This window comes from Macaca fascicularis, chromosome 7, assembly GCF_037993035.2.
Source record: "Macaca fascicularis isolate 582-1 chromosome 7, T2T-MFA8v1.1".
In the NCBI taxonomy this organism is placed as follows: domain Eukaryota; kingdom Metazoa; phylum Chordata; class Mammalia; order Primates; family Cercopithecidae; genus Macaca; species Macaca fascicularis.
In genome coordinates this window covers 3,449,919-3,471,090 of record NC_088381.1, presented here as the reverse complement: position 1 = coordinate 3,471,090, position 21,172 = coordinate 3,449,919, and the positions used below count along the sequence as shown (strand labels likewise).

General features: G+C 46.3%; 1 long non-coding RNA gene across 2 annotated transcripts; it reads left to right on the top strand.

The window, feature by feature from the left end:
- Positions 1-1,470: 1,470 nt before the first annotated feature.
- Positions 1,471-11,991, top strand: LOC107130160 (uncharacterized). Of its 2 annotated transcripts, XR_010587964.2 has the most exons (5): positions 1,471-1,812; positions 7,405-7,594; positions 7,856-7,999; positions 9,645-9,735; positions 11,520-11,991. It is a non-coding gene; the product is annotated as an uncharacterized lncRNA (long non-coding RNA). The 2 variants fall into 2 exon arrangements; XR_001491931.4 differs by lacking the exon at positions 7,405-7,594 and having other exon boundaries at positions 1,733-1,812.
- The last annotated feature ends 9,181 nt before the right edge of the window (positions 11,992-21,172 follow it).

Here is a 21,172-nt window from a genome sequence, read left to right as displayed (position 1 = left end):
ATAACGTATTAATTTTACCAACTCTTCCTTCCTCAGCATACAGATGTCCTTCCTGCCTGCAATTAGCACTTCCCAAAAAATTGCTAAGCCGCGTATCTACCTGCCTTCTCTTTACATCAACCCACACTTCTACTTGAGTATTCTTTTTTTCCCTTCAATTTTTATGTTAAGTTCAGGACACATGGGGAGAACAACACATACTGAATATTCTTTTTAAAAAACAAAACAATCAATACGTGCTATCAAAAAAGGAAGCTACCGCACTTAAATAAAAGATGTTGCCCATGGAGTCCCTAAAATTGTCCTGTGCGTCAGCGGCTGGGTGCGCACCACACTCTGCGAAATGGTGATGCTAAGCCTCTGGCCCTTCCCTGGAATTTGCGGCCCCTCATGAGGAGCCCTTTGGAATGAGAGGGAAACAAGCATGTGGACATGCCCTAGTCGAGAAGTATTCTTTTAGTATCTGCCAATTGAGAAAATAGATAACATCCAAAGCTACTGTTCAGAAAGAATTCACCTTATGTTAATGAAACAGCAGTGCATGCCTGCAGGCACCCTCCTTTCCATCTGCAGAGGGCCTGGTGCACTAACTAATTTGAAGCCACTTTGCAATCTGTGGCTTCCTGGGGTCTGCAAACTTACAGCTGGGAATCCCTGGTTTAGAGGAAAGAGCCAAGACCCTCTTTGTTCCATTGTGTGGATGTCAGTATTTTGCCTTCTAGCTGGTTTTAGGTTCCCCTGACTCTGAAACAGGCATAAAAGCCCCCGTTTTTTCTTAAGCCTCACAGTCATTATTTTTGTGAAGACAATAGAAAATACTCTTTTTCTAGCCTGGGCAACATGGTGAAATCCCATCTTTACCAAAAACACAAAAATTAACCGGGCAAGGTAGCACTCACCTATAGTCCTAGCTACTGGGGGGTGGGATTGGGGGGAGGGCTATTGAGGCAGGAGAATTGCTTGAGCCAGGGAGGCAGAGGTTGCAGTGAGCCAAGATCATGCTGCTGCACTCCAGCCTGGGTGACAGAGTGAGACTCTGTCTCAAAAAAGAAAAAAAAAAGAAAAGGAAGAAAGAAGGAAAGAAAAAAAAGGAAAGAAAGGAAAGAAAAAGAAAGAAAGAAAGAAAGAACGAACTATTCTTAAAAGGAGAAAAATAATATTTCTAAATGCAAATTGTCAATATAACCCTTTCCATGAAATCTCAGAAGCAGCTAGGACTCCCAGGAGATGAAGAGAGAAAATATGAATGGGACCGACATGGGAAGCCAGTGATCAGTGATGGAGACACCGACCACAAGGGCTCTGGTGACTCAGCTCCTTAATAATCACCAGGCCGAGGAGCCCGGGAGGTTGAGACCACGTGTGATATGGAGGAAACTTGGCAGCGCTGGGCTTGGGCGCCTGGCTCCGGGCACTGAAGGGAGGGCTGCAGAGATCACGGGGAGAGGCCGCTCCTCTTCTCCCAAGGCCAGTCTCTGTTACTGGGGAAACGGGCCAGGGCTGCCCTTGACGTCCTTGGAAATCACACCAGGAATGGCCTGACCACACTGGGCAGGAGGGAAAAGAAGGAAGCCCACGGACTGGGCAGAGAGGGAGAAAGCCTGCCGCAAGGCCTGCAGGGCAGGAGGGGGCTTCTCATTCCCCCCCCAGGCTCCTAGAACAAAGGAAAGCCCGCCCCACCGCCCTCTCTCAGTCCTGTGTTCTATTTAAATCCTGTGCCCGGTGCAAGACTGCATTCAGTCTGCATGAGCCTTAGTTTCATAAAAGCCGCCTCGCACCGAGGGGACAATGTCCAGAACCAAATAACTGCAGGTGAGCAATTCTCTGTATTATACAAACTGGGACCAAAGATGACTTTATAATAATGGGAAGAGACAATCAGGCAGACTGGGAGGACCTTATAAATAGATTATAAGGCCGTGGTGAGTTTATTTTAACTTAAAAAAGAAAAAAAAAAAACCTTCTTTTCTGGTACACCATTAGTGAAAATGTAACAGTGTCTGGATGATCTATTGCAAAAAAAAAAGATCCTTTCTTTCTTGATTTTTTTTTTCTTTTTAATTCAAAAGCCCCAACTTTCTGAGTTTCCATGTTGAGGACAAAACTCCTTTTAGAAAAATTCTAAACTGGGCAAGTAGTGAGGCCCTGATTAAAATGGTGGCTCATTTGGAAAAATCCAGAAAACAGCCCATTTGCTCTCCTGATGTCGTCATCACCAGCAAGCATTTCTTGAGCTTTGGTTTGATACACAGACTGGGCCCAATAGAGCTGGTGGGCATGGAGGTCAGGCCGGTCCTCTGCATCCCTGAAGAAAGCAGGCTGTATCGGCACAACTGTGCAGGCAGCACACTGAGGACACACTGGATCCTTTGGGATGTCTTCTGGGTTTTCCACTTTGGGTCAAGCAAAAAGGCAGCAGGAGTATAGAGAGCTGGCTAGTTCCTTCCCCTATGCGAAGACCCAGTGAGAAAGTGCCATCTATGGACCAGACAATGGGCCCTCACCAGACACCAAACCTGCTGTGCCTTGATCTTGGACGTCCCAACCTTCAGAATGGGGAGAAATACATTTCTGCTCTTTATAAGCCACTGAGTTTATGGTATTTTGTTGTAGCAAATGGACTTAACACTGGAACAAGTTGTCAAAGGTGTGGTGTGCATGTGTGTGCATGTATTTATGTGTCCATTTGCATGTATGTGTGTCTATGTGTATCTGTGTGTGTGCGCACGTGTGTGTGTGCACACATGTGTGTGCATGTGAACTGTGTTTTGAGATGGAGTTTCACTCTTGTTGCCCAGGCTGCAGTTCAGTGGCGCGATCTCAGCTCACTGCAACCTCTGCCTCCTGGTATAAAGCGATTCTCCTGCCTCAGCCACCCCGAGTAGCTGGGATTACAGGGGCCTGCCACCACGCCCAGCTAATTTTTTGTATTTTCAGTAGAGACAAGGTTTCACCATGTTGGCCAGGCACAGCCCAACTCTTGACTATCCCAGTGTCTGCTGGGCTGTCTTGCAGGACTCCAGGGTCCTGTGACGAGCTTTGTGCAAAGGGCTTCCACGACCAGGCACGAGCAGATGCTCCAGTGATGACGGACTTAGAAGGTTGCAGTTGGGCTTTGCAGATAGAATCTCCATTCCTAGAAATGTTTTTCAGAACAACAACAAAACAAATAATCTGATTAAAAGATGGCCAAAGGACTTGAATAGGCATTTTTCCAAAGAAGAAATACAAATGGCTGACAGGTATATGGAAAGGTGCTCAACATCAGTGATCACCAAAAGGAAATGCAAACCTAAACCACGATGAGATATTACCTCTCACTCATTAGAATGGACACTCAAAAAAGTGGAAAAAGTGTTGGTGAGGATATGAAGAAATTAGAACCCTTGTATATGGTTGATGATCATATACAATGGTACCGCCACTATGGAAAACAGTATGGAGTTTCCTCAAAAGGTTGTGAATAGATTTACAATATGATCCAGAAATGCCACTTCTGGGTATATACCCGAAAGAAATGAGAGCAGGATCTGGAAGAGATATTTGCATACCCTTGTTCACTGCAGCATTAGGTATAATAGTAGAGAGGTAGAGGCAACCCAAGTGTCTACTGAAGAATAAGTGGATAAATAAGATGTGGTCTAGCCATAAATAGAATATTTATTATTCAGCCTGTAAAAAGAAGGAAACCCTGTTGCATGCTACAACATGGATACGCTTTAAAGACATTATACTAAGTGAAATAAGTAAGTAACAGAAAAAGACAAATATTGTGTGATTCCACTTACATGAGTTATACAAATTAGTCTAATTGGGCCAGGCACGGTGGCTCATGTCTATAATCCCAGCACTTTGGGATGCCGAGGCAGGAGGTTCACTTGAAGCCAGAAGTTTGAGACCAGCCTGGTTAACATAGCGAGACCCCATCTCTAAAAATAAAATTTTTAAAAAAGATTAAAAAGTAGTCTAACTCATAGAGACAGAAAGTCAGGCACTGGGAGAAGGGAAAAATGGGGTGTTGTTCAACAGCTATAGTGTTAGTTTTGCAAAATAAAAAGGTTCCTGAGATCTGTTGTACAACAATGTGAATATAGTTAATGCTACTAAACTATACACTGAAAGATTGGTTGAGATGACGTATTTTGTGTTGTCTTTTTTACCACCATCAAGTTTTTTAAAATTTAAATGCACAATGTAGTCTAAATCAGACATAATCTTTTGGCTATATTTTAATTGATAAAATCAGAATTAGATCCCTAAATCTTACATTTAGCTGGATAAAAAAAAAAAAATTAGATTCCCTAATTTTAAGAAAACTTAGGAGCGGTAAATTTAAATTTGGAAAATTTTATCCACTAACTTAATTTTGTTCTGCTTAATTTGAGGGAGGAAAAAGACTATTACCCATTCTAGTGGCAGATATTTTGCTCAAGTTCTCAGAAACCAGCTGAGAACCAAGATAGGGAAGCCTTGATTTAGGGCAGGAATTCTCAACTTGCCAGGGCCCACCCCAGCTGTCTGCGGGGAACCTAGGCACACAGGCATTTTTAAACATCCTGGTAAATCTGACTGGCACTCAAGATTGAGAATCACTGATTTCCAGGAGCAGCATCTGCTCATACTTGGTTGTGGAAGTCCTTTGCACAAAGCTCGTCACAGGACCCTGCAGTCCTGCAAGACAGCCAAGCAGACACTGGGATAATCAAGAGTTGGGCTGTGCCTGGCCAACATGGCGAAACCTTGTCTCTACTGAAAATACAAAAAATTAGCTGGGCGTGGTGGCAGGCGCCTATATTCCCAGTTACTCAGGGGGCTGAGGCAGGAGAAGGGAGGCGGAGGTTGCAGTGAGCCAAGATCATGCCACTGCGCTCCAGCCTGGGCAACAAGAGCAAAACTCGGTCTAAAAAAAAAAAAAAAAAAAAAAAGAGAGAGTCGGGCTGTGGAAAGAATGCAGGAGAAGAGGAGCAAGAAAAGAATGCCTGCCTCCACAAACGTAACACATGGCTGTGCTGGGGCCAGGTGTGGCAGAAGAGAAGCTCACATTACCCAGGTAAGGGGAGACCTGTGGACAGAGAGGGGAAGGAGAAGAGCACCCAAGCGTCCTGGGTCCCTGCAGCAATGTCACTCTCACAAGGGATGGGTTAACTAGGAATCAATCTTGTCCCCAAATAAGTGCTCTCTCGGAGTGTTTTTTTGTTGTTGCTATTGTTTATTTTAGTTTAAATTCTGGAACTATACAGAAAAATGTAGTAATTCTTAAAATGCCCATGGATTTGTCACCTTTATAACATTTTCCCAAGGCCTCATTCCAAGTGGTTCTAACAAATTCAACACCAGGTACAGAATTATTGCTGTAGCCCATACACATATACATCCTATTCCTTCCACAACAGAGTGTGAAATGTTTAATCATCATGAGTCACACAGCAGCTCCAGGTCTTCCCTCGAGGCCCCTGGAGGAAGGAGGCACAGTAGATTGGATCTGTGGATGAGCAGATACATTGACGAGTGGCGCTTCAGCAAGTGCTGAAAAATTAAGACGCCTTTTCCCTTGATACCTGCAAAACAGTTTACTAATCATATTGTTTTTACTTTTACTAATTCCTCTGACCGTAAGTGACAGGTTTATGCCATTGGAGAAGTGATATTGCACCCCAGAGCCTAGAGGCTGCTGTCTTCCAGATGAATGTAAAGGCTAAGTGGATGGGTGGGTGGAGAGATGGAGAGGACGACAGGCAGAAGGATGGATGGATGTATATACACGGACGCATGCATAGGATGGACACATGCATACATTCATACAAGCCTTCACACTCACATTCATCCTTCCATACACAAGAAAGAGGGATAGGTTGCTAACTAGGTAGGCAGGTAAACAGATGAATGGATAAATTGCATTTGTACGATCCACAAAGCACTCCCACGTCACATGATTTTTTGTTGCAGTACTCTTGAACAGCTACTGTTATAATTACTCCTAATTTGTAGATGAGAATGCCACATCTGGGTTAAGTAACTTGCACAAAAATCACACCACTCACAAGAAACAAAGCAAGGACTCAGACAAGAGATTTGGTCCTTCTGCAGGCCCTTAAGAAAGGGACCCTGTCCTAAAAAATGTCTCTCTATCTCTTCTTCCCAGATGCTCTCAGCCACCAGTGAACTACCCTGTCCACAATCAATGATGAGGTTTACAAAGAAGTACACCTGCACAAGGTCACATCTGCTGATACCCACACCAAAGGATTAAGAACTCAAGTGAAGTTGTTCGCTAGCAAGTTGGTGGTTGACAAAGGGAAAATAAGGAGAGAGCTTCAGACTGCCAAGGCTGCCTGTGTAGGGGAGAAGAGGAGGGTCTTCAGGGCCATAGGGTTGGGGACGTTCGGAACTATGATAATGGCCTTTTCTTGATCCGCACACTCACTCATCTACCACCAACCCTAGCAGAAAGACAGAGGAGGTGTTTTCCATCCCTGCTGCTTCCTTCCTATCCCAGTCTAAATCCTTGACCAAGGAGGGCTGGATACCAGGATTGAGATGTCACAATTATAAGGGGGGTTCAAGTAGGGGAAACCACAGTACTTCATCTTCTCTTGCCATTATCTTTTTCTGTTAAAAATATGATGCTTAAAAAGTATGTAAACATTTACCCATTTATCATTTACTTTGAAATTCAGCCTTTGTTTTAGCCAGAACCAAAAGGTGACACAGCATTCTTCTCCATGCTTAATATGACTTACTCACTTAGGGAAGGGCTGGAGATGCATTAGAGACACACCCGTACACGTGACCTAACAGGTGCATTGAACATTCTCAGCAGCACTGCTAGCAACAACAGCAGCAGAATGGACAGACACACGAGACACATTCACACTGGGGGACACTGTGCAGCAGTGAAAATCAATGAACCGCATCTCCAGGCATGAGCCAGGAAGGGTCTCATCAACGTCAGGCAGGAAGAACAGGCTGCAGAGGATACGCACAAGTGATCTGGTTTATACGAAGCTAAAAAATGGGCGCAACTGAGCACTATACTGTCTGTGAACATGCACATGTGGGACAGGGCTTCCAAGAAAGCCAAGGAAACAAGTAACCAAGCTCAGAGTATTTCCCTGGGGATGGGGTGGCAGGCTGTCAGAGGAGGGCACATTGAGTGGGGCGTTTCTGGTATGGGTAATGTTCTCTGTCTTCAGCTTGGCTCATGGGCATGCAGCAGTTTACTTTATCATTATTTTAAAAAATATATGTGTGTATACATATATATACACGCATGCAGTACAATACATATTTACATAATGTACATCACATATACCATATATCATATATAAAGCATAACATTCTTGTATGCATATTTCTTTTTTTTAATTTCTTTTTTTGACACAGAGTTTTGCTCTTATTGCCCAGGCTGGAGAGCAATGGCACAATCTCAGCTCACTGCAACCTCTGCCTCCCGGGTTCAAGTGATTCTCCTGCCTCAGCCTCCCGAGTAGCTGGGATTACAGGCATGCACCACCACCCCCAGCTAATTTTGTATTTTTAGTACAGATGGGGTTTCTCCATGTTGATCAGTCTGGTCTTGAACTCCAGACCTCAGGTAATCTGCTCGCCTCAGCCTCCCAAAGTGCTGGGATTACAGGCTGGGATTGAGCCACCGCACCCGGCTTGTATGCATATTTCAAATTAAAAAAGAATCTCGTTAGAAAAACAAAATGTCAAAAATAAAAAAAATTAAAATTTCTCATTAGAAAAACAAAATAAAGTTTTAAAAAAGGGAGAATCAATAAACATTACAATAGAATCACGCAATGGAATACTAACCAACAATAAAAATCGCATTACTCATATGTATTAACAGCATGAATGAATCTCCTCATAACTATGCCGAGATGCACACGTCTCACCGTGCTGAGCAGCAGGCACAAAACAATGTACGCTCCACGGTTCCGTTGATACGAGTTCTGGGACAGACATAACTCTCGTGATAGAAATCAGATCAGTGGTAAGTGTGGGGAGAGGAATTGATGAAATGGGTGAGAGGGAACCTTCTGGGCTGATGGAAATGTTCTATACCTTGTTTAGGGTGGTGGTGATGTGGGTGTGTGTTTACATTAAAAAACCAATGAACTGTATTGCACATTTAACATCTGTGCATTTACCTGCATGAGAATTATACCCCAATACAAATGAAAGTTGGGGGTGACAGTTTAGCTCCTCCTTTGATTCTGCTGACAACCTCAGGCCTTGGGCCACCCAAGGCTTGGAGAGGGAGGCTCTAGGACTGCTGGGAGCTGGCGAGGGCCGGACCATTGGCAGCTTGGCTATGGAGGGCAGGTGGGGGCTTCAGGCCAGCCAGGGCGTCGCAGGCATAGAAGGTAAAAATGGCTCTTCCAGCAGCCTTCTCTTCTACATCAGAGCCAAGCAGAGTGGACGAGCTAACTTTTGCCCCAGGATGAGGCTTCAGGGTGGCCGATCCACTCTAGAACAAGAATTCCAGTTAGGAGCCAGAACTGGGTATGGCAAGTCAGCTCCCAAGAGTGGAGGAAGCTTTGGGTTAGACAGAGGGCACACTCTAGGGTAAGGCAGAGGCTCCACTCCAGGCCTCAGAGCCTGGAGCAGCTGTCTGATCCTGAGTCCTCTTCCTCATCTGTGCAGCAGGAGCACTCACCGCCAGGCTGATGTAAGGCTCGTAGATTACGAGGAGAGGTGCCCCAAGGATTCAAAGCTCAGGAAGTTACGGCTTTTATTATGATTGCGCACGACCTGCTGCACCTTTTTCCTTGCTTATTTTCTTCCTGTGTCATATTTGTCATCATCCTCTTCTTCCGCTTGTCTTCTTTCTCTCCTCCTCCTCCCTCTCCTTCATCTTCTTCTCCTTCTCTTTCTCCTCCTCCTCCTCCCTCTCCCCTCATGTCTCTTCTCCTCCTCCCCTCCTTTCTCCTCTTCCTTCTCCATTTTCCTTCTTCTTTAATTGCAGCTCCCAAGGGCATTCAGCATACACTTTTGTTAACGGAAAAAGCCAGCTCCGTAAAGTATTTTAAAGAGTTTTATTCTGAGCCAATATCAGCGACCATGGCCCAGGAAACAGTTCTGAGAAAGTCCACCTGAGGTGGTCCGGTTACAGTTTGGTTTCATACATTTTAGGGAGACAGAAATTATAGGTGAAATAATAAATTAATGCATAGAAGGTACACATTGGTTCAGCCTAAAGAGGCAGGAGCTCTTGAAGCAAGGGGGTATAGGTCATAAGTGGATTCAAAGATTTTCAGATTGGCAATTGGTTGAAAGAATTAAGCTTTGACTAAAGACTTGAAGTCAGTGGAAAGGAATGGTTGAGTTAAGATAAGGGGGTTGGGGGCCAAAGTTCTTGTTATGTAGAGGAAGGCTCTTATGTGTCAGCCCTTGGAGAGAATAGATGGTGAATATCTCCTCTCAGATCTTAAAGGTGTCAGGCTCTCAGTTAATCTCTCCTAGATCTGGGAAAGGCCTAGAAAGGAAAGACCTGGCTGCATTAAGGGCGATCTTCTACAGATCCAAATTTTCCCCACAAAAGATAGCTTTGTAGGGCTATTTCAATCTGTTGGCCTTGTGGCGACCATTTCATTTATTTTTTAAAATTTACTTTTATTTTAAAATTATTCTTACAGACAAGGTCTCACTATGTTGCCCAGGCTGATCTCGAATTCCTGGCCTCAAGCACTCTTGCCACCTAAGCCTCCCAAAGTGCTGGGATTACAGGTATGACCCACTGCACCCAGCCAAAAAAATATTTTTTTTGCCTTTTTAAAAATCTTTTCTTCCCTTCCTCCCTCCCTCTCTTCCTTTCTCTCTCTCTCTTTCGAGACAAGGTCTCACTCTGTCACCCAGACTGGTGTGCATTGGCATGATCACAGGACACTGCAGCCTTGAACTCCTGAGCTCCAGTAATTCTCCCACCTCCACCTCCCAAAGTGCTGGGATGACAGGTGTGAGCCACCACACCCAACCAGCCATTTCAGAATGTGTCAAAGAAATATATTTTGGAGAAAAATGTTTTGATCTCCTTCAGGTCGGCTGTCATGTGACACTACACCAGAGTCAGGATGGAAAGTAAGCCACATGGTACTGCGCTAATAGAAACCTGTCTAACGCGATTTCATGGTGTGTCGGGCATGACTGAATCCCTGACTTGCATGACTTCAGGTCTTGCTTATAATTTGGTATCTTATTGGCACAAGAGTCTGTTTTGCCAGTCTTTTTTTTTTTTTTTGAGACGGAGTCTGGCTCTGTCGCCCGGGCTGGAGTGCAGTGGCCGGATCTCAGCTCACTGCAAGCTCCGCCTCCCGGGTTTACGCCGTTCTCCGGCCTCAGCCTCCCGAGTAGCTGGGACTACAGGCGCCCGCCACGTCGCCCGGCTAGCTTTGTGTATTTTTTTTAGTAGAGACGGGGTTTCACCGTGTTAGCCAGGATAGTCTCGATCTCCTGACCTAGTGATCCGCCCGTCTCGGCCTCCCAAAGTGCTGGGATTACAGGCTTGAGCCACCGCGCCCGGTCTTGCCAGTCTTATAATCTCTATTTTAACCTAAATGCCAAAAAGCAGGAGGTACAACAAGGTGTGTCTGACCTCCCTTCCCGTCATAACTGGGGATTCAGTTTCTCAAGTTTCTCTGGGGTTTTCTTGAGCAATGAAGGGGGCCCATTCATTTGGTTGGAGGGCTTAGGATTTTATTTTTGGTTTACACTTTTTATAAAACAAGTAAGTCGATACACCCTCCCTGTATTTGGTTTCAGAAGTTAAAGAACACAAAAGACTTTGTAAAGACTGAGAAATAAAACAAAATAAAAAGTCCCACAACCAACTGGACGGAACCTCCTCTTGGCCAAGGGCCCCCTAGAGAAAGATAACTGATTTCCTGGCTGGCCCTCCCCTCCCCTCCCCTCCCCTCCCCTCTCCTCCCCTCCCCTCCCTCCTTTGTCATCCAGGCTGGAGTGCAGTGGTGCGATCTTGGCTCACTGCAACCTTCTGCCAAGCAATTCTCCTGCCTCAGCCTCCCGAGTAGCTGGGATTATCAGTGCACACCACCATGCCCGACTAATTTTTGTATTTTTGGTACATACGGGGTTTCACCATATTGGCCAGGCTGGTCTCAAACTCCTGACCTCAAGTGATCTGCCCACCTCGGCCTCCCAAAGTGCTGGGATTACAGATGTGAGCCACCACACCTGGGCACAACCAACCAGCATTTCTTCCTGAAAACAGACCACCAACGGCAGACTGGCTCTGGCCAGTCCAGGAAGGATGCACAGTGAGGAGGGGTCTTCTGTTCACCTTTTGACGTCAGAGGTCCAAAAGCTCCACCCCCGGATCATGCTAAGAACACCGTTTTTTGAACATGGGTCCTATGGAGAGGCACAAAGCTCGACTGCACATGCGCACATTTCTCCTTTCATAAATATTCATGACTCCTCCCATGCTTATTGAATATGCATATCTGGGCACGCTGCTTAGCATAAATCCCTGACTTCTTATTCTCACTCTCTAGGTGCCTGTTGTGGCTTCTGGCCAGAGGCTACCCTTCTCAGCCTGTCAGAATGACCACCGCGCAGGCTGCAACGCTGTATGAGAAAAAGCTCTCCTTTCCAAATATATGAACCTCGTCGTTCTTCAGTTGACTAGACAAAGCAGGCAGGTAGGAGGGAAAAGGAAGAGGAACTTCACTTTCATTTTTACAAGCCATTTTTCCTGTTCATTAAATCTAATTCAGAAAATGTCAGCTGAGTACCTCCTCTAGCTTGGGCACTGTGTGAGCTTCTGGGAAGCAAACATGAATAAAATGCATTCCCTTGCCTGCCACCCAGAGCTCGCTGGCTTTTGTATTATAATAGGCTTGAAAGCTTCTAGAATAAACCTTGGTGAAGAAAACAATTGTTATGTATATCATGCAATTTCCCCTTAATTGATCCATTATATAAAGGCAGAATTTTTATATTTTGAATAAAATTAGCAACAATCCATTTGGTGGGCCAGTTTTAGACTAACTGATGATTTCTGAAAATAATTTCCGGAGGCTTGAGAAGCTGGTTAGTCAAATTGGACAGAATATAAAGTTTTGAAAACAGGCCATGGTGTCTACTGGGGGGGGGTCTTCTTGCACTCGGCAGGTTCTTTGTGGGCTGATGGTGAAAAAGAAGCTGCTCTCGCTCTTGCAGAAGTTACAGCTGAGAAGGGGACACATGAAGGAAAGCACTCAAAGCAACACAAGATGAACACTGAGGCTTCAGGTGTGGGCAAGGAGCTAGGGCAGCATGAGGGGAGATCCAGCCGTTATGGGAACTTCAAGGGGAGAGGGGGCTTGAGGAATGAGAGGGACTTTGTTATGAGAAAAGGATGAGGCTAGCAGACACTCCAGGCAGAGGGGACAAAGCCGAGTGCCGGGATTAATTTTATGTGCCAGCCTGACTAGGTCACAGGCTGCCTAGAGAGCTGGTACAACACGATTTCTGGGTGTGTCTGTGAGGGTGTTTAAGAGACTGGCATTTGAATCAGTACACAGAATAAAGTGGATTGCCCCTACTAGTACAGACAGGTATCATCCCATCTGCTGAGGGCCTGAACAGAACAGAAAGGGAGAGGAAGGGCAGATGGGCTTTCTTTCCTTGAGTGGGCCATCCCTCTTCTCCTACCCTCGGACATCAGTGCTCCTGGTTTCCGGGCCTTCAGACACAAATAGTGAGAGACAGGACTAGCTGGATTTCCTAGGCTGACTAAGAATTCCTAAGCCTAGCTGGGGAAGGTGACCGCACCTACCTTTAAACACGGGGCTTGTAACTCAGCCCACACCTGACCAATCAGGTAGTAAAGAGGGCTCACTAAAATACAAATTAGGCTAAAAGCAGGAGGTAAAGAAAGAGCCAATCATCTGTCACCTGAGAGCACAGGGGGAGGGACAATGATTGGGATAGAAACTTCAGGCATTGGAGCTGGGAGTGGGGGGCAACCCCCTTTGGGTCCCCTCCCATTGTATGGGAGCTCTGTTTTCACTCTATTAAATCTTCCAGCTGCACACTCTTCTGGTCCTTGTTTGTTCCGGCTCAAGCTGATCTTTTGCTCACCATCCACCACTGTTGTTTGCCGTCATCGCAGACCCTCAATTGACTTCCACCCCTCCGGATCCGGCACGGCGTCTGCTGCGTTTCTGATCCAGCGAGGTGCCCGCTGCCACTTCCGTTTGGGCTAAAGGCTTACCATTGTTCCTGTGCAGCTAAGTGCCCAGGTTTGTGCTCATCAAGCTGAACACTAGTCACTGGGTTCCACGGTTCTCTTCCGTGACCTACGGCTTCTAATAGAGCTATAACACTCACCGCATGGCCCAAGGTTCCATTCCTTGGAATCTGTGAGGCCAAGAACCCCAAGTCAGAGAACAAAAGGCTTGCTGCCATCTTGGGAACAGCCGCCACCCTCTTGGGAGATCTAAGAACACAGACCCACCGGTAACAATAGGACTTAGACCACGGCCCTCCAATTCTCCACCTTTGGTCTCGGATTGGGATGTATGCCATCAGGTCCTCTCAGGCCTTCAGGTTTGGACTGAAATGAGACTCCCAGCTTTTCTGGGCCTCCAGCTTGCAGCAGGCAGGCCATGGGACTTCCTGGTGTCCATAATCACATGAGCCAATACTTCATAATGAATTTCTTCCTATATCTATATAAGTTGGATATATATATGGAAAGATATATATATATGGAGATATATATATGGAGATATATATATATGGAGATATATATATGGAGATATATATATATATGTATATCCAATTGGCCTTGTTTCTCTGGAGAGCTCTAATACACTGAGACATCAATGACTTCTCAGTCAGAGCAGGCTAGATAATGCTGAGTAACAGACAACCCTCAGGTTACCATGGCTTAAGGAAGGAAGGTGGAAGTATTGCTCATGCTCACATCATCTTTATTGGCAGTGGGCTCTGCTCTAGGGTGTCTCTCAGTGTCCCGGGCTGATGGAACCACCATCTATGGCATCGCTGTCTCCTTGGTCTGGGAGAACCCAGGGAATCACATGCTGCTCTTCAAAGCTTCTCTGCAGAAGCCACACATGTCCTTTTCACTCACATCTTAGTAGTCAAAGCGAGTAACATGGTCACACCTAAATTCAAGGGCACGGGGTCCTGCCGTCCTGCCGTCCTGCCGTATATACAGAAGGGGAGGAACCGCTGTAGATGAACAGCTGCGAAGCGTATTGACCCTTCACGGTGGGTGTGAAGCGGCAGGGGTGGATGGAAACAGGCGTGGTGAGATTGTGAATGCCCTGCCAGGCTCCATAGTTCGGACCCTGGAGCTGTGGAAGGCCTCTGATCAGCACAGACTCAGACACAAGGCCCGTGTAAGCTTCGGAAAGAGGATGCTGGTGGTGGCCTGGAGAGGGTCTGGGCAACCAGGGACAGGGAGGAAGATTCTGCCTGGACTGTGGGACAAAGTGGAGGAGAGGTGATGAATTTGAGAGGTATTTCTGAGGTAAAATCAGTGGAATTTGGTGAAAGACTTGCTCTGTCAAGAGAGGAATCTAAGACGGGGTGGAGCGTTTTCAGCTGGGAGCTGAGGCCATTGATTGTATGACTAAGAGCAACAGTTAGGCAGAAACAGAGGTTCCAGGGCAGACAAGCTGGATCTGGGACGCTTGGGGTTTCAGATTCCTGGGGCATCCAGGACATCGCGTCTCCTCCACACACACGGCAGAAGCCCCGGAAGCTAGGCTGAGCGTTACCTTGGGGGCTGCTGAAGGGCTGGCAGTGGGTGGGCGCCGCAAGACCCAGGGCACAGAGTGAGGGGAGGCTCTGGCTGGAAGCCGGGCGCGCCCAGGTGGAAACCAGGGGGCAGCCAGCGGCGCGCGGGAACACCGAGGGGAGGCGGCTCCCCCCGAGCAGCTTCAGTTTCAGCGACAGCCCTGGTGGACGCGGGGGAGCCGGCGGAGCCGTGAACTCGAAAAGGAGACACCTGTGGGATACTCCGAAGTCGCTGGCGATATTTGAGAGAGCAACTGCAGTGCAGCTGTGGGGGCAGACACCGCCACAGGCGGAAGGCCCTTCTTCAGAGGGCTTCACACAAGCTCTTTCCTCAGCTCGGAAATTCCCTGGCTTCCGGCTGGGCTCGGTGGCCCAAGTCCGAATCCCAGCACTTTAGGAGGCCAAGGTGGGCGGATCACAAGGTCAGGAGTTCGAGACCAGCCTGGTCAACACGGTGAAACCCCCTGTCACTAAAAATACAAAAACTAGCCGGGCGTGGCGGCGGGAGCCTGTAGTCCCAGCTACTCGGGAGGCTGAGGCAGGAGAATCGTTTGAGCCCGGGAGGCGGAGGTTGCTGTGAGCTGAGATCCCACCACTGCACTCCAGCCTGGGCGACGGAGCGAGACTCCGTCTAAAAAAAAAAAAAAGAAAAAAAAAAAAAAAAGACATTCCTTAGCTTCCTGGAGAGCGTTTCTCACTCTCCCGGGCTCTCCCCTGTGGAGGCCTCCCGACCCGTTGCGCCCCCGGAGCCTCTGCTCCTGCAGCCCCGCGTGCAGCGCCCACTGCCGTCTCCTGCGCAGCCGGGGCCTGGTTCTCCTGTCCCTGCCCGTACTCAGCTACCTCCGTGTCCGGCGGGGATCCGGCGTGTGCCGTGGTCATCTGTGCAGCCTCAGTGTCCGTCTCGTAGAAGAGGTCCAGGAAAATTCATCACCTTTGACTGAGGGGGGTGGGGGAGCCAGCATGCCTGCAGGCTGAGAAGCAGTCAGTAAAGAAAGACAGGTGTGGCTGGGCACGGTGGCTCAAGCCTGTAATCCCAGCACTTTGGGAGGCCGAGACGGGCGGATCACGAGGTCAGGAGATCGAGACCATCCTGCCTAACACGGTGAAACCCCGTCTCTACTAAAAAAACACAAAAAACTAGCCGGGCGAGGTGGCGGCGCCTGTAGTCCCAGCTACTCGGGAGGCTGAGGCAGGAGAATGGCGTAAACCCGGGAGGCGGAGCTTGCAGTGAGCCGAGATCCGGCCACTGCACTCCAGCTCGGGCAACAGAGCGAGACTCCGTCTCAAAAAAAAAAAGAAAGAAAGACAGGTGTAAAACCAAAAAGAAGAAAGATACGTCATCGGAGAGAGATGGGACCAGAGTCCAGGAGAAGGGATTTCCTGGGCAAAGGCCTAGGGATGCTCCTACCAGGGACAGAATGCAAGACAAAAAGAGCAAGAAAAGTGATGGATAATACATGTCCAGTTAAAGATGGCAGGCTGAACACCCGTATTTATCTCAGCTCCTTTGGGAACCGCAGGAAGTTATAGTCAGGGAGAAAACAGTGTACAGACCGTCCTAGTGGACAAGAGCATCCGATGATCAGAGGAAAGGAAGGCAGCGGGGAAAGAACAGAGAGCCAGTCGCCAATGAGATGTGCAAACAGCCCGGAGTCTCCCTGCAGAGCCCCGGAAGCCTGGGCACAGGGAACCCCAGAACACCAGGAGAGGGGTGCATTGACTGCAGAAGCACATACCCTCCTCCCACACTGGATAAATGCGTCCAGAAGCCTGTGAACTCTGGCAGAGGGAGAGAGGGGTGAGAGACTGCGGTGAGAACAGGTTACCTGTCCCTTGTGGATGGGGAGAGCTTCCAGTCCTGCCCGGGGTTCCTCCACAGCACAAGTAGACACACCTGTGCTGGGTCCACACCACCCCAGGGTGCACACCAGATGCCTCATTACTGCAGTAACTAAATAGCCCCAAAGTAAAGGCCTGCAGCTTCTCTAACTCGGGTCTCAGCTCAATCGCGCTAAGGAGAATTGTTATCTCCAATTAGATTTCAATCATTTACTTTTAAATATATACAAAGAATCATCAAACATTTGAGAAAGCATCATACGTGAAAGTTAGAGCTCAAAACAAACAGGGAAAAATGTATCTCCCAAAATACTGCACCTATGAAAAAAACAGGGTGCCATTACAAATAATAAAGAACAAGAAAGTGCTTTTAGAAATTAAAATTATAGGCGGACACAGTGGCTCATGCCTGGAATCCCAACACTGTAAGGGGCCAAGGCAGGAGGATTGCTTGAGCCTAGGAATTCGAGGCAAGCCTGGGTAACATAGTGAGACCCCATCTCTATTAATTAAAAGGAAAAAGAAAATTTTAAAATAAACTTAAAAAATAAGAAAAGTATAACAAATTTAAAATTTTAATGAGTAGAAAAAGTCAATGAAATATCCTAGAAAATATTTATAGATTCCAAAAGACAAAGCTGTAAATAGGAAGGAAAAGAGAAAAAGTACACTCTAAATGCACAAAGAATTATAAATTCCATAAAGGAATAACTGAAAAAACGGAGAGGAGAGGAATTTATCAATAGAATAAGAAAAAACTGTCAAGATGAAGGGACAAGAGTTTTCAGATTTAACGTGTCAGTTATGTTTCCCTGGAAAATACTGAAAATTGTTTTCAAGTATTTTTTCCAAGGCAACTCATGTCACTGTAAAACTTTTATAACACCAGCTATAAAGAAAAGATCCTAAACACTTCCAGAAAGACAAAATAACAATCACATGCAAATAACTGGGAACAAGGATGGCTTCCAACCAACCTCTAAGCAGCAACATTGCAAGTTGGAAAGCACCGGAGGCCTTCAAAATGCCAAGGGAAAGTTATTTTCAACCTGGAATTTCATTGTCAAGCTATTATCAGTCAATTATGAGCAAGGATAAAGCATGTGAAGGACCTGACCAATGCTCTTACCTTGATTTAACTCTAGTCCAGCTCCTGTGGATTCTGACTGGGACCCGACCTTGGGCTCTGTTCTTGGTCCACTTACTCTGATCTCAGGAAGAATCCAGCTGAGTCATATAGTGAAAATCCCCACCGTTAGTCTGACCACTCTTGCCATCTTGGCACCCTGGCTACCTTCAGCAAAAATCCAGATAGGTCATTTTAGCAAAGAACTGCCTTAGCAAAGAATGACTCCTGGTAATTTTCCACCCACCAGCCCTCCACACCTGCTCCATGCCTACAAATCTACATTTTTGCTTATTATAGTCAGAGTTGAGCCAGTGTCTCTTGCCTACTACGAAACCCCATTGTGGTAGCCCCCCTTGAACAAAGTCTTCCTTATCACCTTTCACGTAACAAGTGTCAGGAATATTTTTCTCTTTAATAGATCACACAATGTATTTCCAGTACACACTTGCTAAGGAAGCTACTGGAAGATTTCACCCAAAATGGGGAGTAAATGAAGAAGAAAGAGATATCTGACCAGGAAACGGAATACAGTGCTGGAGAGGGTGAAGGGGACCCCTCCAGGTGGTAAGTGAAGGACAGGGCAGCAGCAGGAGGGGGCTAGAAGAGGGTCCTGCAGGGAAAGATGGAACTGATACCCTGCTATGCAGGGAAACGGCTCCCTGGCAAAAACAAATGAAAACCTGACTTGTAGCATTGGCTGATTTCTGTACTGTAAAAGCTCCCAGCATGCTGTGTTGAGCACCTAAATTATAGAATTCCTGAATATTTAACAGCAGGCTCTTTCAGCCAGTAGGAGGTGGCACCAGTACACTGCCCGAACTGGCCCATTACCTGATGTGTTTGTGTGGAAAATAGCATTGAGAGGCATTTTACTGTCCCATTAGGTGGGACAAGATGAATTAGAGATAGCTATATAGAAAATGAGGCAAAGGGAACAGTCAATTTTAACTCCAAACAACTATAAAAACTTACGTGAGACAGCAAATGGGACTGGCCCAGTAGTATATTCGGCTCAGTGTTGAAAATGTAATATAAGCAATGAAAACTGATTTAACAGAAATGGGTATAGATTGGAAGCATTGGGGTGGGAGGGGCAGGTAAGTGCTAAGTTTTCATTTCATAGCAGACTGTGAATGGATAATGCTTAAAAATAATCAAGCAATAAACAGGACTACAAGCATTTTTATTTAGAACTTTGGAAGAACCAGGTTGAAAGGAGAATTCAACCTCAGGGGGAGAGGGAAGCATTGGCAACTGCCTTTTTTAAATGTCATGGTTTAGGTCCTCTTTGGGCACCTTAAACCATGAGCATGCAGTCCTTGGGTAGACATAAAGATTGAGTTTTAAAGGCAATGCATACTCCGGAAGTGGGGAGGAACTCAGGCAAGTCTACTGGACAGTGGATCAGGAAAGGGAGACCTAAGGGGAAAGTTTCTGCACAATTCCTCTGTAGAAAATCCACGTAGAGGTTCTGATCCTCCTCCTCCTCCGCTTCCTCTTCTTCTTTATTATGGTGAAATATAAGACGGTAACATTTATGTTATGTTAACCATTTTTAAGTGTATGGTTCAATGGCATTAAGTATCACACGTTTACCTTGTTGCACAACCGTCAGTACCATTCACCTCCAGAACTCGTTCATCTTTCTAAACTGAAACTGTGCTCATTGAACAGGAACTCCTCATTCCCCCTCCTGTCAGCCCTGGCAACCACCATTCTACTTTCTGTCCCTGAATCTGAGTACCCTGGCTACCTCTTCTAAGTGGAATCATGCAGCATTTTCCTTTTGTGACCAGCTTATTTCATGGAGCATTCTGTCCTCAAGGTTCACCCACGCGGTGGCATGTGTTAGAATGTTCTTCCTCTTCAAGGCTGAATAGTACTCCTGTGTATGCACACATTGCATCTTGTTTATTCACTGAGTTGGTGGACACGTAGGTTGCTTCCATTCTTTGGCTATTGTGAATAATGCTGCTATAAACATGGATGTGCAAATATCTGTTTGAATCTCTGCTTTAACTTCATTTGGGTACATATGCAGAAACGGAATTGCTGAATCATATGGTAATTCTATGTGTTTTGTTTGTTTGTTTGGTTGTTTTTTTTTATTTTTTTTTGGAACTGCCATACTGTTTTTCTACAGTGATTTTACCATTTAATATTCTCACCAGTGGAACAAGTGTTTAAGTTTCTCCCCATCCTCACCAATGCTTGCTATTTTCTTTTCTTTCTTTCTTTCTTTTTTTTTTTTTTAATACAATAGCTGTCCTAATGGGTATGAAGTAGTACTTAGAGATTCTTAATACTGTGCTTAAGTTATTTCTCAATCAAATGTCAGCCACTTTCTCTAATTTGCATCTGGAGAGAGGCCCTGACAGCAGCTGGCATCTGGGAAACACTTCCTCAGTGGTGGACATTCTAAACCAGCTGACTGTTCGCTGCAAACAGGACTTGACCTGACAGATCACCTGTATTTTCTGTGGGCCTGGAGAGAAGAATACACCGCTCAAAGCTCACATCTCACTGCCTGCCACCCAACCCACTCGCTGGCCTTTTGCTTTCCAAGTGGGTGCATCTGACAGGTCCCGTGGTGGACACCTCTCCATGCACCAGGGATCTCCAGGTGCCCAGGTGATGATGGTCAATGGAAAGAGCATCTTGCTTTGCTTGAGTATGAGACATTTTGACATTGCCATTTTGATCTGCCCTAAAAGCCAATTTTGCACCTTTTGAGGAGATACCCTCTTCCTGCCCACAGCCTCACACATCCCCTGCTGTGTAACGGGGCTGAGAGTGGTGGCAAACACAGGGACAGGGTGGGCATGCCACGTCAAATAAAAAGCATATCATGGCTTTTCTTTTTTCTGTTGTTTTTTTTTTTTGTTTTGAGACAGAGTTTCACTCTCGTTGCCCTAGCTGGAGTGCAGAAGCACAATCTCAGCTCACTGCAACTTCCGCCTCCCGGATTCAAGTTGTTCTTGTGCCTCAGCCTCCCAAGTAGCTGGGATTACAGGCGTGCACCACCATGCCCAGATAATTTTTGTATTTTTAGTAGAGACAGGGTTTTGCCATGTTGGCCAGATTGGTCTTGAACTCCTGGCCTCAAGTGATCCGCCTACCTTGGCCTCCCAATCCCCTATAGGCGTGAGCCACTGCACGTGGCCCTACTGCTAGAATCTATTCCTTGTATCTAGTTGTAATTTCATATCTGTTAACTCATGTCTCATTATCCTACCTCTTCTCATCCTTTAGTAACCGCTATCCATTTCTATGAGATATACCTTTTTAGCTCCCACATGTGAGAACATGCAGTATTGACCTGTCTGTGCCTGGCTTATTTCACTTAACATAATGTCCTCGAGGCTCATCTCTATTGCTAGGAGCAGTTTTCTAAGAATCCATCACTTTACACAGGAAGCGATGGCCCTG